The sequence below is a fragment of the Myiozetetes cayanensis genome, unplaced genomic scaffold, assembly GCF_022539395.1.
Source record: "Myiozetetes cayanensis isolate MyiCay16 unplaced genomic scaffold, myiCay2020 scf1, whole genome shotgun sequence".
Taxonomy (NCBI): domain Eukaryota; kingdom Metazoa; phylum Chordata; class Aves; order Passeriformes; family Tyrannidae; genus Myiozetetes; species Myiozetetes cayanensis.
In genome coordinates this window covers 28,545,968-28,562,030 of record NW_026086604.1, presented here as the reverse complement: position 1 = coordinate 28,562,030, position 16,063 = coordinate 28,545,968, and positions in this window count along the sequence as shown.

Genomic DNA, 16,063 nt, shown 5'->3' with positions numbered 1-16,063 from the left:
GCTGTGTTATCCCATTAATGTATCCTGTTAAAGTAACATAGGAGATTTTTTGATAAATTATAGTACATTCATGGTCTTTGAACTCCAGATGTGTCCTCTACCTTTTATGGGTTGTGGGAAATCTTGGGATTTTGCCTGAAAAAACCACAGGAAAAACATCTCATTAATTTACAAATGAAATGCAAATTCACTTCTGTAGTAATATAAAAGCGGTACATGACAATAACCAGGGTCTTGTGTCAATTAGGGTTCAAATAAGGGATCATTTTTCTCCACAAAGTTGGGGTTTTTTGTAACACGAAAGGACTATGATATCAAAATATAAAATATGAATCCTTAAAAATAAAAAGACAAAATTACTAATGGACAAATTTAAGATATTCAGAAAATGAAAGAAAAAAGAGACAGAGTAAGTCACAATGAGTGAGAAAGGGGAGGAGGTAGAATGTGAGGTGTCTTTTTTTTTTTTTTTGCTAAAAAGCAGAAAGAAAAAAATTAAAATATTTGATAATTAGTATGAAAGGTATTTGTCTGCTGGCATTTTCTTTGTAACGTTTTATGTATGGAAATAGTTTTATAAATAAAATGCTATGGGCTTTCATTCAAATTGAAATTATGTAGATTGCAGTGGTACTGAATGTCCAGCAGCAGGGAAAAAATAATGATGAACAGAGACATCTTGGTATGAATTGCATGTATAGCCTTATTTTTCAGCAAGCAGTTGCTGAAGCTACCATGCAGCAAGCCAAACACCACACACACATATCATGAAGAGTATTAAAAAAATATAAGAATGGGTTTATTATTTGCTGTGAAACATTCTCTGTTTTTATAGGCTGGTTCATTTAGACTCTGCTGTGAAATACCTTAAAAGGTAACACAGTATTCTGACTACAGCAGTAATTTATTAGACCAGTTAATCTTGTAAAATTGCCCTCTGGATGTAATAATTTGTTATTCTTTTATTAGGCCTTCTTCTGCATACCGTGTTTATCATAAAGATGTCACCAGTGTGATGCCTAGCAACCAGTACAATGTTCCAGAGGTGTTTGCATACATTTTCCTGAGGGAGAGACCTGCCTCGTCCCTGCTTGGGAGAGCTGTCAGTGTATTCTGATGTATGAGGGATAAAAGGAGTCCCTGCTGCAGTCTCCAATAAGCTGAAGTCACGGCCTGAAAGCACTGACTTGGGCATCACTATGCTGTGTTAGAAAATGTGTCAATTATCAGATGGACTGCCTAAGGGTATCGCCTGGGTCTAGGTCATAAAACCATCAGGACTAAGGGGGAAAAAAATTGATGAGGAAGTAAGTTGAATTAATTGATAACTAGGAGGACTGTATGTGAAATGTATTCAGTATAACACAGACCCAGATATTTTCTCTTTTAAGCTTTCCTCTAATATAATCAATGAATATGGAAAGTATAAAATGCCTTCAAATTTGGCTGAGTACCCTTTCAGTCTATACATGCTTGTAATACTTTACTGACTTTCTCATTATTTCAAAAAAGAACTCAATAAAGACAAGGAGCTATAAAAGTAAAAGTAAAATCATGCTAATATTTTATAGCTATTTTTCTATTATTGTAATTCCTAATATACTGCAAAACTGTTTGTATGTGAATACAGTAGGGACCACTTAAATGTCTAGCCTGAGGCCTGATTCATGAAAGCTTTATACACCATTTATGTAGGTATCTGTAGTGTTTACTCAGAAAAAGTAAGGAATACATATTTTTATAGCATAGTTTTTTCTGCTGCACACCCCACTTCCTGTTACCTGGCCATAGCTCTCTGTGACAGCAATGGGAAAAACATCAAGGATCCTTTAAATACCTAGGCTGTTCAGTAATTTAGGTGTAATAATTAATGGTTATACCCTGGAAGTCCAACACTCTGCAAATGAATACTTTGGCCTCATTTTGGCCATTCAGAGGTATATATGTATGTATGTATACACCACCAAATCATCATGAGCTTGACAGGACAATGGAATTGGAGTACTTACCAGAGAGCAAGGGTCACTCAAAATGAGGTGACAGATACACCACTGTACAGATACACCACAGTTTGGGAGGTGTTTCTCTTTAACTGAACAACCTAACTATGCAACTCATTGTTTAAATGCCACTCAGTCCCTTACTTTCATTACACATCTTTCCTTCCTCTCAAGTTTCTTGAGACAAAGTGTTTCCCAAATAACTATTTTCCACCTTTGACATGTTCATTTCTCATTAATTCAGTTCTCATAAGAAAGCAAGCTACCAACAAGTAGGTCTCCAAAATTTACAAGTACTTGCTCCTGGAATGCCAGTAACATTGTGAGATCACTGTCATGCTTTGGCTTTGACTGTAAAGTCAGTACTTCATTAAAAAGAAAAAGCCACTTCTTATCACATTGATAACACAATTTCACTTCTCTGTCCAAGAGAAAATTTGAAGAGGGACAAATAAATGTATTTTTGTCACTTCTTTTTGAATCTGTTCACTCTTTAGAGAAGACCTTTCCTCGTGCAGCAGCACATGATTTTGTACAAGGTGGATTTATGGAACAGCCACACACACAAACTCAAGACATTCTTTGTAGATGAAAGGAAAAATACAGTATAACATCACCCTTTTGAAAAGAGTCTGGGAATTGCAGCCAAGAACTTCTGACTTTTGCTTGGCTGGTTTCTCCACACTCAAGACAGGGAGGGAGCAAAGAGCCCTGCTGAACCCTTTCACAGCAGCTAAACACAAGTGTTCCCTGTGCTTCTTGCTCTGTGCCGTGGGAACTTTCACTCTGCAAATTCCTGGGACAGTCACATCTGAATCCACAAAAAGTTTGAAAAATCATAAGTAGAACCAGAGAAAAATTGGAATACCTGCTACTTAGAATTTCTTAATTTTCGGGCAAAAAAATCCCCAACAAACCAACCCCTAAAAACAACTTATGAAATTGGTTTATAACTTCATGGTTTTAAATTTCTCTAGGAGGGAAAATTCTGAAATGTATTTCCAAGACATTTTCACTGTTAGCTTTTCCAAAATATTTCTAAATATTTCCAAATACTATTGTGATGTCTAGAGCACTCTGCTCTTTTTCTTCCAGGCAAATTACTGAGTACTGCATGGAACAACAACTTATGTTTCATCAGCTCTCTATGCATCAGGCTTTTAAGGTGCACACTTGGATTAGTCAGACCAGCACCTTACTTACACATGGAGGATCTGGTAAGAAATTTCTGAGAGAAAACTGAAATTAGCTGGAGAACTGAAGTCATTGCAGGAGACTTTTGATTTTGGAGGAAGCCTGGTTTCCACCTGACAATCATTCTAGTAACGAATCACAGAAAACTCTTGGGAGCACATCTGAATTCTGAATTTAGTGTGAACACTGTGCAGAAAGAACAGTATGAACAATATTGCTGGACAGACAAGCCGATGCATGCTAAACCACCTCGAGTGTTTTGTTAGGTTCTTTTTCTTCAGCAAGCTTCATTCTTAAGTCCTGTGATTTGCAGTATCCAAGCCTGGATGTGGCAGAAGCATGTATCCCTGTACCAGATGACAGTCTGATACAATCTGTAGTAATCTTCAAGGCAGACATAGATGAAAGTGAATGCTTCTTGCACTCATGTCTACCTAAGTGTGACTTCAAGTTTAAGAGGATCCCAGACCATAAATCTAGTAAAATTTGCCTTTGAATGTCTTGTTTAGGGAAATTCTGAACCACCAATACAGCTTTACAAGGCTGGGATTCTGGCCCACAGTCTGTAGAAAAAGCTCTACATTGCAAAAAAGTAACCTGCAAGACTATTTCCTCACTTTCAAGGAGTGAAAAGTCCACCGAACCTAATTTCTGTTGCTAGAAAGTGACAGAAATTAAACAGACATTTCCTGAATGATAAAATGAAGGGATTAGGACACTTTTAGCAACGACTACAAAAGGAGTAGTATGGGGTTGAGTTTCTGTATACTAGCTTCTCTACCTAACATGTACAAACATCTCATAAATGTAAAGGTTAAATAGGAATTAAGAATTTAGTGATATTTCTGTGTGTTCCCAATTCCAGTTGTCTTTTGTGAACAGCTTTTTCTCTTTTCCTATGTTTTGACAGTTATGTTTCTGCCCCTCATAGAACTCAGACATGAGAAAATATGAGTAAATGGTGAAAAGAAAATTAAGTAAATTCTTCAAACTTCATATGGAATCTGTTTGTAATTAATTACAGTGTTGAATATGAAGAAAAGAAAAGATGGAAAGCTCTTATTTGGCCTGCTTCATCCTTGATATACAAAGAATAGGCATTACTGTTTTACATCTGTATAGTCACTGGAGGTAATAAAAAACCTCTCACTGATTTCAGTAGTGAAGGAAAAATTCTCAAACTGTCCAAAGACTTCTGACATTTTCCAGTAAACCCAAGAAGGCCAAATGTTACACTGTTGTAACTGACATTCTTTCTGCTCTTTGCAATCTGAAATAATCAAGTGTTATGCTACAAAGGCAGAAATATGATGAGTTTCAGTTTCCAATATATGTGTCAATATGACAGAATTCTGACAACATCATATGTGGGGCAATTACCTTTTAAATATACAATAATAAAGGACAAATCCTGCTTCCTCACATCCTGTGAGCCTGGATTCAGCACCTGGAATCACAGAAATTTTCCAAAGCATGGCAAAACCCAGTTTGAATAAAAAGACTGTTGGAGATGAAACCAAATTGTTCAGAAGATGCATCTGTCTTTGCACAAATACATTAATTTTTTTTAGTTCCCTTTGCCTTTTTAATGATTAGAAAAAAAGAAGAATTTGGTTTGAATAAAGCTAAGTTGCCATCTTAGTGTAACTACTTGTAAATATAGCAGCTATTTTTTAAGTATTGCTGTCATTTCCTTTGACTAAAGTTACAGAAATTCTTTGAATTTTATATAGGGGACTAAATTTGTAATGGAAAGTGATGTTTGATGGTGTTTAAATGCAGAGTATGTCACTGTATAAAGCATAGGGCTCTTTTAAGTTATTTTTTTTTAACTTCTTGACATGTGTCACAATTTGGAATTCTGCTCTCATGGGATAAATGCCAGATTACATGGTGTAGTATTTTTATCCTCTGTACTTTCACTGTAGAAGCATACAACATCAAAGAAGAGGCAGATCACTCACATCAGCAGAAAATGGAATAGGACTATAATATGCTTGCTTTGATCTCTCCTTCTAATAATTATCTTGGCTACATGCATACATTGAAAGTAAGATTTGAATTAATAAGGCCAAGAGACCCTGGAAAATGTAAGAAGGATATCTGAATACTAACTTCGACTATCTTTAACAAGATAAACTGCAATTGAGCCTACAAAGTTGTGGATTGTTAATTTAAGGCAATAATCCTTAAATGTTATTCTTTCTTTAACTTGTCACCACTGCACTCAGCAGATGCAATCAGTCCAATTAAAGCAGTATCTTTTCAAAATCACACTCACCTAGATTTGGGGTGGAGAGGCTGCTATTTGGCTAGCACCCATTTGATTTCATGTAGGTTTCCAAACAGGAGGGCCTAAGGTAAAAATCATTAAATTCATATAAAAAAGTCATCACTACACATTCTGTTATCATTAAAAACTATTCTAATATTGCCTTAGGAAAGATATTGCTTTTGATATGGAAAGTAAATCAAATCATCGACATCCACATAGGATTTATACAGAGGCAAGAAGCATATTGTATGCCTGGACAGTGATTTTTAAATTTTTTTAACCAGTATTTATTGCTATATTGTGTTTTGGGAATCCTATTTCTGCCTGATGTGAGTAGAAATTAGAACATAAACAGGGTGGTTGTGTGTGAAAGCCTCATATGGTTAATACAGTCTGGAAGAGGGGAAACCTACTGCAGTTCAGCAGTCCCAGAGAATGAAAGTTTGTCATTCTTCTGCTTCATTTCTGGTAGTCTGAGTTACATCAGTCATTGGTTAGAAAGCACATTGCTCCCAAAGCCAGATGTTGCAACTTTAAAATTATTGTTTGATAAATCTTGGCTGAGCTACTAACCATCATGCTAACACAATGCCCTGCAGTGTACAAAGGGATGCATAATGTGCTAGCCAGGCTGACTTAAGCACAGTATGAATTAGACAAATGAGAATGAGCACATCTGTGGTTAATATACCAAACACAAGTTCCAAAAAGCCACTTGAACAAAGACAGTCTGTCAAAACAGCAGAGGCTGCTGTTGTCCTCAAAATCCCAGTCAAAGGTTAAGAATGTTCTTTTAAAACAGGGTTAACTGGGCATACATGTAATAGATCAACATGCAGAAAGAAGTGCTTTGAAGAAATGCTCTCTCTGCTGAAAAAGGCACGTTTTTCTTGTCTGCTGAACTTACCTGACAGTGGATGGGAGTTGCAAGAGAAAAGGTTTGATTCAGCGAGGATGTTAGGAACAGCTTTGTTAAGTTCTGAGACCAGCACTTCTAATTGAAGTACAAGCAGCACTAAATACTCATCGCCTGGTGGTCCCATGTCAGACAGAGAAACAAAAGGAAGTGTTTGTGAGCAGGTGTAGGTATCATCAGGACAAATTTCTCTGCAAATGCTTGTCACAGACAGTATGATATTTACAGAAAAAGATGATGTGCTTCAGGAATCACTGCTGGTCTCCTGCCCTGAGGTTCTTATGCTCTCAGTAGCTACTGAGCTCCCATGCTTGCCAACCAAAATTCAGAAACCTGGTTTTTTTTTTTCCTGACTTGCCAAGTTCTTTGCTAGTTTTCGATGTGGGAGAATGGATCACTAGAGTTAAAGCAGAGGATGGGAGTACGTCCCATGTAAGCAAAAGCTGTTCCCAGCAGTTGTTACACGCTAGCTTTCTCCAGCTGCACAAAGTCCAGCCGCAGCATGCTAGGATTCAGATTCCCATCAAGCCAGCCACTTCAGGATAAATGTTAGAGCGGACCAGGGGCAATTTAAAGGAGCACCTCATCCTGGTTGGGCCTGAAAGGTAATTCATCTTGGCTGCACCTTCTTAATGCTGCCAAGTGGTTATGTTTCAGATTTCTTTCCAGTTGCACCAAATTGTTGTGGTACACTGTTCTAACAAGGGGAAACATCAGATATCCACAGAGGTTTTGGATCACAGGAGGCTTCTTCCTCCCAGTGAAACTTCAACATACCATACCTTTAAAAATGTCTTCAGCTACTCTGTTACAGTTTAAAGATATAGAAGAAGTTTCATTTTATTTATCTGTCCTATAAATAATCCTGGTAGGTGGTATGGGAATAGTATACTGTAGAAAGGGACAATCATCATATAATTTCATTGGTGGTGGTTTAATTATATCTGATCAAAATAAAACTCTTGAAACCTATTGTATGTTGTTCACAGTACTGGCATATTTCTGAACTCATGAGACATAGAAAGTTTCTTGTAAATGTTAGGCTCTCTCATCTTAAGTAAACAACTGTAGTGGAATGACCCTGTCCAGCAGCTAAGCATCCACATAGCCACCACTCACTACCGCCAGTGGTATGGGGAAAGGAATAGGAGGAGAAAAAGTGAGAAAATTCATGGGTTCACATGAAAACAGTCATAACTGAAGGGAAAAGGTGGAAAAAATCTAGCAAAAAAACCCCAAGTGATGCAAAATCAATCACTCACCACTTTTCCCAAACAGACCTGTGCCCAAGCAGCCTCTAAGCAAAGACCAAGTTCCCAGTCTGTATTGCTGAGATTGGCAGCCTTTAGCCAGCTCAGCTCAGCTGCATCAGCTGTGTCCCCTCCCAAATTCTTGACAGTCCCCCATCTACTCTCTAAAGAGACAAAGTAAGAAAGAGAAAAGGCCTTGATGCTATGCAGGTACTGGTCAGCAACCAGTGGTGTGTTATCAGCATTGATTTGGTCACTAATCCAAAGTATCATACAGGCTCCTATGAAGAAAGTTAACTCTATCCCAGTATAAAACCAAATATTTGTATTTAAGGTTTTCCTGACCTGATGGCTTCACCCTCAACTTCTTTCAGAAGACTACTCAGAAGCAAATCCAAATTCTCTATTGTATAAACCACTGCAATTGAAAATTGTTGTCAGCTAATGGAATTTATGTTGCAGAGAAAAATGCAGAATGAGAACTTCATTGTCAGGTGTTGGGAAAGTTCTTTCACAATTTTTTCCTAATGGTGAGCTATCAAGGGCAGATATGGTTTCACTTCAGTAGAAGAACTGGGGGAAAAAAAAGAAAAGAATTGTAGACTGCTAAGATTCTTAATTCCACAAGGCAAAATTTATTAGATTAAGGGAAGTAGCTGGAGAGATCAGGTACACCTAGGATCAGTGAGACATAATTGTTTAGGAAGTTTGGAAAGTCTTCAAATCTAAGATATCAGACTCTGTATCCAAAGCAAGTGAAAAACACTTCTTGAATGCAGCTCCTGAAGACATTTGAAGGGATAATCACACCAGGAAAAAATGTACAGAAAAACAGAAAGCCTACAGGGAATGGTCTTTCTGTTTTTATCTAGAGACATGAAAAAGTTGCTAAGAGCCAAGTTAAACTCATATTGATAAAAAATGTTAAAACAAAAAACAATTTGTTATTCCTCTATTTGAATTTGAAGAAGAAAGAAAAGAAAGTGTGATATCCATAGGGATATTAAAAAAGAAAGTATTTCCCAAAGTCTACAGTTAAACAGAAGGGAGAAAAAAAAAACCTTAACTTTTCTGTAATGAGTTGATGTTGACACAACTGTAAAAGGCATATGGACAATGATAAAGTCAAAGAAATAAATTTCTCTTTAATTAAGGCAGAAGTAAAGCTAACGGGTGAAACACAAAAATAAAAAATATATGAAAATAAAGAATCCCAAATACAGAATTCTAAAGTTCCTGCTCTAGGAAAATCTCAGGCATTAGGCAAACTGAAAATTATTGGGGAAAAAAATCAGAAAAAGAAAAAATGAAAAGAAAAAAGTAAATGAAAAAAGGGGAGGGAAGGGAAGGGAAGGGAAGGGAAGGGAAGGGAAGGGAAGGGAAGGGAAGGGAAGGGGAAGGGAAGGGGAAGGGAAGGGAAGGGAAGGGAAGGGAAGGAAGGAAGGGGAAGGGAAGGGAAGGAAGGGAAGGAAGGAAGGAAGGAAGGGAAGGGAAGGGGAAGGAAGGAAGGGAAGGGAAGGGAAGGGAAGGGAAGGGAAGGGAAGGGGAACCTGAGGCAGGGAAAATTTATTTTTTTAAAGAGATGCAAAATTTATGTGGTTTATTCTTCTCTTACTCTGCATACCAGTGCTATAGTACTGTCTAAGCACTGAACCAGTGCCATAGAAATCTTCTTACCATAAGATCATGGATTAGAAACACTTGTTATTGTTATAAAATGAATAAACTGTTGTCTGCAAAGGAGGGAAAGACTTTTTCTGGAATATGCTTTTTTTTTCTATAAACATTTTTGGTTTTAGACATATTCAGGTCAAAATTAGTGAATGTGTGGCTCTTCATCACTGCAGCTCACTTAGGAAGTGTTCTCCATATGCACTACTTCTTTGTCACACAAGTATGCAACCTTCACATTTAAAATCAGTTTTTATGAGAACAACCTTCCTTGCCTAACAAATATATAAGTAAAATCAGACATTAGAAATTTAATGGAACTATATTTTTATGAATACTTTTACTCAGTCCATGACAGGATTTTGATTAGTTTTTTTCCTTCACTTTGCTGTGATCATCGCTACTGCTATCGCTGGTCTTTTTACTTCTTCATCACAAATGTCTGGAATATTTTTTCAAGGCAAACATGGGTATTCATGTATGAATGAGTCTATTTGCATGTGAATAAATGTTATTTATCCACAAACAAGTTTTGGGTGTTTTTTCTACTGAAAGTGCTTGCCCAGCTGACCTGTATATGGACATGGTAGAAAATTGAATGCAAAAATAAAAATGAATGTAAAATCTGCTACGCAGACAATAAATCTGGCCTATACATGTCTTTCCTTTCTGGACAAGCAAAACTCCAGCTTTCCTTTTTTCTTTAAAATAAAATATCAGGAGACCACATATGTAGTGAGATTCTTTCCCACTCCCTCTGTCCCTGCCACTACAGCAATGAATTCTGCAAGTGCTCAATACACAGAATTCCAGTTAAAGCCATTAAAAACTGCAGGTGCTCAGCACTTTATACAGGCTGATCTTTTGAGGAATCACTCACAATCACTCTGAGGTTTCACAAAGCTGACCTCATCCACCTGTCATTGTCACTGTGCAAATGTACCCGGTAAATGCTACTTCTCCTCTACTGTTAGCCAGGGTTTGGCCTTAAGCCTATCCCAGTATGAGTTTGTCGTTCCTTTTTCCACTCTCGAGAGACTGAAAAAACAAACACTTCATTTTCATAAATATTGTCAAAATAACTGTTTGTGATGAATTCTGAATTTTCTCTCTCACTCTTAAGTAACAACAATTTTTTTAAGTCTAATTTGATACTCATCCTTAAGGTAAAGAATTGAGGTTAACACTTTCTATTATAGAAACAGTTTTAATAAACTCCACCTTTTGTTAATTTATAACAATGTGCATTATTTCCATGCACATACATTTGAATTAAAACTTAGGATAATATATGTAGTGTTTTTTATTTATTTGGAATTACGAATACATGAATAGCGATGTGAACAGTTTTCAGTGCTAACTGGTCAAGTGTTCCATCTTTGAATCTGATCAGTAGCTGAAGACTAGATAAGGGATGCTACATAAATAGAAAGCCAGGGAGCTATGGAACTGAGGCAAAAAGTTCCAAGATAAGGGAGCATTCACTTGTCAAGGTTAGGTAATCTGTTGAAAAAAGAAGAAATGTACTATGCTAGTTGAATGCCCATTACAGAGGGAGGGAGGGAGGGAAGGAAGAAAGGAGGGAGGGACAGAGGAAGAGACAAATTTTCAGAAGTTTTTCTGGGAGCATGAAATGCTCACCGCTCACATACATTTGTAAACACTATCCATTCAACAATTAAGGTCATAGAAAGATACATTTAACCCAATAATTTGCTAACCAAGGGCAATTCTAGCAGTGCTTTAAAATAGTTTGATACATGTTTTAACTATGCCAAATTTAAAACATTTCAAAACCAAGTAATAAAAGTGTCATACCCAGAATTTGTTTACTGTCTTCCAGAGTTCAGGTTGAAAGCTGGAGAAAAGGCAGTTTTCGCCTCTGTTCACAGAGGGAAGATTCACCAAGAATCTTCAATACCAGTTACTGTTTCAAACAAAGGATTATATCCAACTTCTATACCATTTGTTCATCCCTCTTGCCACCCAGTAATCTGGTATAAATGGCCAACTTTTCTCCATGTTACCTCACATTCAGGGGTCAGTAGTGATGGAGGGTGGGACTAAGATAAATTTATCCAGTGTTCAGGCAACTTATTGGGCCCCATTCCCATTTACCTAGAGGCCCTTTATAACATTGTGTAGGTAAGAGGCTTTAAATTACATACATTTGCAACCACATTAAGGTCTTTTGTATAAATGAGAATCATCTGATCTGAGCCTCTCCAGTAACTACAATAGAGCATTGGAACAGGCAAATATGCCTATTATTAACCAGAAGTATTAAATGTCCACCTCTTATGAACATTACAATTCCATGAATCATGATCTTCTTCCTAAGAAAATATGAAAAGGAAAAAGAATGTGCTGTGCCATTTGCACATTGTTCATATCTGATTTTATAGTGGCAATTTCTCAAGACTCCTACGAATGGGCAGGACAGCACAGATATCCTGTTCCCTTACATGGCTGACTAGTAGACTGTAACTTGATTATTGCTTACTCACTCACAGTCACTTTTTAGCAGGGAAAAAATCCCTATTCTTTTCAGTTTTTGCAATCCAGTGAAAAACAAAATGTGTAACAACATGATGTATTTGGCCTGCTCCCGTTAAAGTTAAATACAGCCTTTTCAATTTATGCCTCCGACAGAAGATATGTGACAAATGACATAGTAATTTTCTTATTCCTTCATGTTCATAAAACATTGATAATATGATTTTTACCTTCCCTTTGTTCTCAATTAAATGAAATGTTCCAATACAATTAATGTGTTCTTGCAATTTAGTTTTTCTTTAGAGGTTTCCCTTGTCTCTGATTAACAGCATTTTCTATCCATTCTGAGAACCCCCAACTGCTATTCAGAATGTTTCATTATGCCTGGCAGCTATCAATACAATTGTGAACCAATATCATTTTAATTGTTTCACTAATAACTTGTTTTAAATGATTCAACAGTCATCAGGAAAGATAAGTGCTCTTGTACCCTGCAGGCTTGTAGGGATGATGGTATGAGGCAATGTAACAGAGTGCTGTATCAGAATAATGAAACCGTATGCACAAGATAATGACAAAGCACTTGCATTGCTGTAAAGATAAATGAAAACAGTAGATCTTCTTTTCATTGTAATATAACATCCATTTCTATCTCCCTTTTCAATCATTAGACTTTCCAAATAGATTACTTCACAAATACACATATGCAACATGTCCCACAATAATAACTGCATGTTCCCATCTATCCAGGCAGATGGTGAATGATGGAGTTAACGAGCTTTACAAATGCTCTTGTTAATTAACAAAAATTGTTACTTTCTCATTTGAGGGGGGCTTATAAATTAGACTTAATTACACTAGATAATTGCAACTGCCAGCTACTGTGCAACTCGCTCATGTTCTGTTCTTTCAATGGCAAATCAACAATTGCAACCCTTGCCTATTTGTGTAGATGAATTTAATAAGCAAACAGCCCTTTTATGTTAATGGTTTACTGGCATTCATGGGTTTGGCAGGAGAAATGTGCTGGGGGAGGGTTTGCTAATGGCAGCACATAATCATATTAATTAAAATATAACTGCCATTTAAAGATTTGTAGTGTAGAATTAGAGCATGTTGGGAACTGAGAAAATCAAGCTAGAGTGCATATTAGCACCATTACTCTGTGCTCCCTGCACAGCAGTCAGCAACCTCATGTGTCATAAATGTAATTTATGAGTGCTGTTTGCTTTGAAATATATGTTTTTAGTTCACTCATTAGAATGTAAAAATTTGCAATGTCTGCTTCAGAAGGTTCCAAATAAATTCGCTTAGAGCTGAGACCCATGATCTGGTTTTAACAAATCCCTCAACAATGAATTTTTTTATTACTTGTATAATTTCTTATTGTAAAACCAAGCATTCAATTCTTTGAAGATGGATTCCATGTTTTATTGCAAATGTAAGTCACGCTATCACTATAAATTCTATATTATTAGACATTTTATAATTCAGTATCATTTTTATGGGGTCTTTAATAAATACAGCCCTTTTCTAGGTTTGGCTTTGGAAAAATTAGAGCAAAAAAATATTACCACTTTATATTTGGTCATGTAAAGAAGCAGTGTCAAAAACGCTTTTGAAAGCTTTGGGGTTTTTCTGCTTTCCTGGATTCCCATATCAATTTACAGGCATATTTTTATCTGAATCAATTCCACTAATGCAGCTTCCACAAAAACGCTGAGATGTATTTTCTATACAGTGTAGTTACCTATTTGTTGGCATCCCTAGGAATGCAACTTCCCACAAAGTCCCTCTGAGAGAAAATGATCCCTGGAATTAGAGGCATGTGAGTGACAGGAGGCAAGAAACTGGAATCAAAATAATTCTGTAATTTCCAAGGGTGCAGAGGAAGCATGTTATACTATTTATACATATGTATGTGTATGTATATATGTTACAGCATGTAATACAGATGTTTTGTGTGTGTGTACGTGTCAAACATTTGTATTACGTTATCTTTGGCAACACATCACAGCTTAAAAGTCATTACTATATTGTGTCATCTGGGATTATCACATTGTCTTTCCATTCTGCAGAAATAAAAAAGAGCTGAAATCCCAAATACGACATGATATTTTGTAATTTGTTTTAATATTTGGGTTTTTTGTTTTTATTTTTCTCCTTAAAATGTAAATCTGAAATGCAGTGCACCAAAGGGGAAATCCCAGTTCCTCTGGAGAAAAGACAAAATCCCATCACCTTGTGAAGGGTGCCTTAACTCTCAAGTTAAGGAAATTCTCAGCAAAATGGAAGTGTTATGGTACCCACAGGATTTTCGGCCTTACAGGCTGACAGCACGGAATTGGATGTGGCACTTCTGTCTCTTATTATTCCAAAAAGAATTGTCACTGGGGAATATTTCAGCATCTAGCAATCAGGGACTTCTGATTCTTCAGCTGTTATGAGAGTTATTGCTGTCTTTTCACAGATGACATTAGGTGGAATAATTTCATTTTCAGCCCCCCCGCCCCCAAATATGCGCCCTAATATCTGTATCTTATCTGATGTAATTGACATGACTGTAATGGTTGTTTATAACACTGAGTCTAGATCTGACAATATATTCCAATGTTTTGATATTATCACTGCATATTATCATACAGGCATGATGGACAATCACTGACAGATATTTGAGCAATTACAGCATATTTTATTGACAATTCTACACTGTGAGTATACATTAATTATAGTAGAGACTATATCATATCAGTGACAATGATACTACTCAGAGCACAGCTGAAATAAAATCTTTATAAGCTACTGTAGTAAAGTGGAATAGCTATGAGTAAAACTGGAGGTCTGGATTTCTTTGTTCTAAGTTAGTTGTCTGTGGTGATGAACACGAAAGACTGCAATTTTTATCAAGTCTGCTACAAAATTCTCTATAAATTGAGGCCTTTTTTTCTCCATTGACTTGCCATCAACAGAGCTGTTGCAAATGATCTTTGCATTACAAACAAATGAATCTCCAGCATTACACTGATAGTTTAAGAACTTATCTGCTGAAAATAGGAATGTCCGGGTTTGGATAAGGTGCCCTGATAATAAGTGTGTCCCAAACCACACCCACTCTGCATGGAAAGCAAACATTTGGCTTTTAGCTGATCAGGGCCTCCTTTTTTTCTCTGTGACCATAATGATCTCCACACCAGCTGCTAAGGAGAGTTTTAGATCTGATCATTTCTATTCCATATGACTCTTTGATAACATAGAGCATGATTCAATGTCCAGTGAATATAATACAGGTGAGAGGAATCATAGAAAATAAAAAAAATCTTTGTATAGATGACAGGATCAACTCCTGAAGTTTTGGCAAAGAATTTCCTACTACGAGAATTACAAATAAGCTACCTTATTTTTGTTTTCTTATCATATGTTTTTTTGCCAAAAATAAATACTAACCAAATTGGAGTTTTCTGCAAGAGGTCTTCACTGAGGAGCCAGGGCACTGCAGAGGAGAAAACTGCAGAGCCTGGAGGGGACAAAGTACATCCTCATGCACACAAGTGCACACATGCTGTCTAGTGATAGTCCCCATGGAGATGGGTGAGTGGTCAGCAGAAGAGGCCTCTGAAGAGTTGGGGCTGTGGAAGAGGCAATCAGGGAGAAGGACAGTGGACTGGGAGTTAGCAGACTCTTGGAAGGACAGGAAAGAGCTCTCTAAGGCACGGAGCAGGGCCTGGGGTCCCTGAGACAGGCAGAGGGAAGCAAGCTGGGCTTGCAGATCCGCCCACTATATAACTGCTCTGTGATAGAAATCCCCATCATGACGATTCCTCCCAGATTTGAGATCTTACTCTTTGATATTAGAATTTGCAGGCTGTCCATAGCCCTTGGCCACTAGTCCTGAACCAGGTGCCATATCACAGTTTGGGGCGTATTTTTGTTTTCTGTGCTCAGAGCAGTGTTTTACCAGCTCTCAAGTGTGGTGTTTCTACAATGGTCGGTGGCCAGTGACATTTTTACAGCTCTGGGCCTCTGTGTTCAGCCTGCCCCTGTATTTTCAAGGCCTTCACTGCTATCCCATATGTTAACACTAGGAGACACCTCGTAGCAAGCTCTGGTTCATATAGTATGTTCCCATAAGCATCTGATAACAAGCCTAAAAGGCCAGGAGTAGGGTATTCCATAGTTAAAACAAGGTAGATTTAGCGCAAGGTTCATGGCCCATTACTGGCAAAGATCATACAGCTTTTACTGGGCCATAGGACAAAAAATT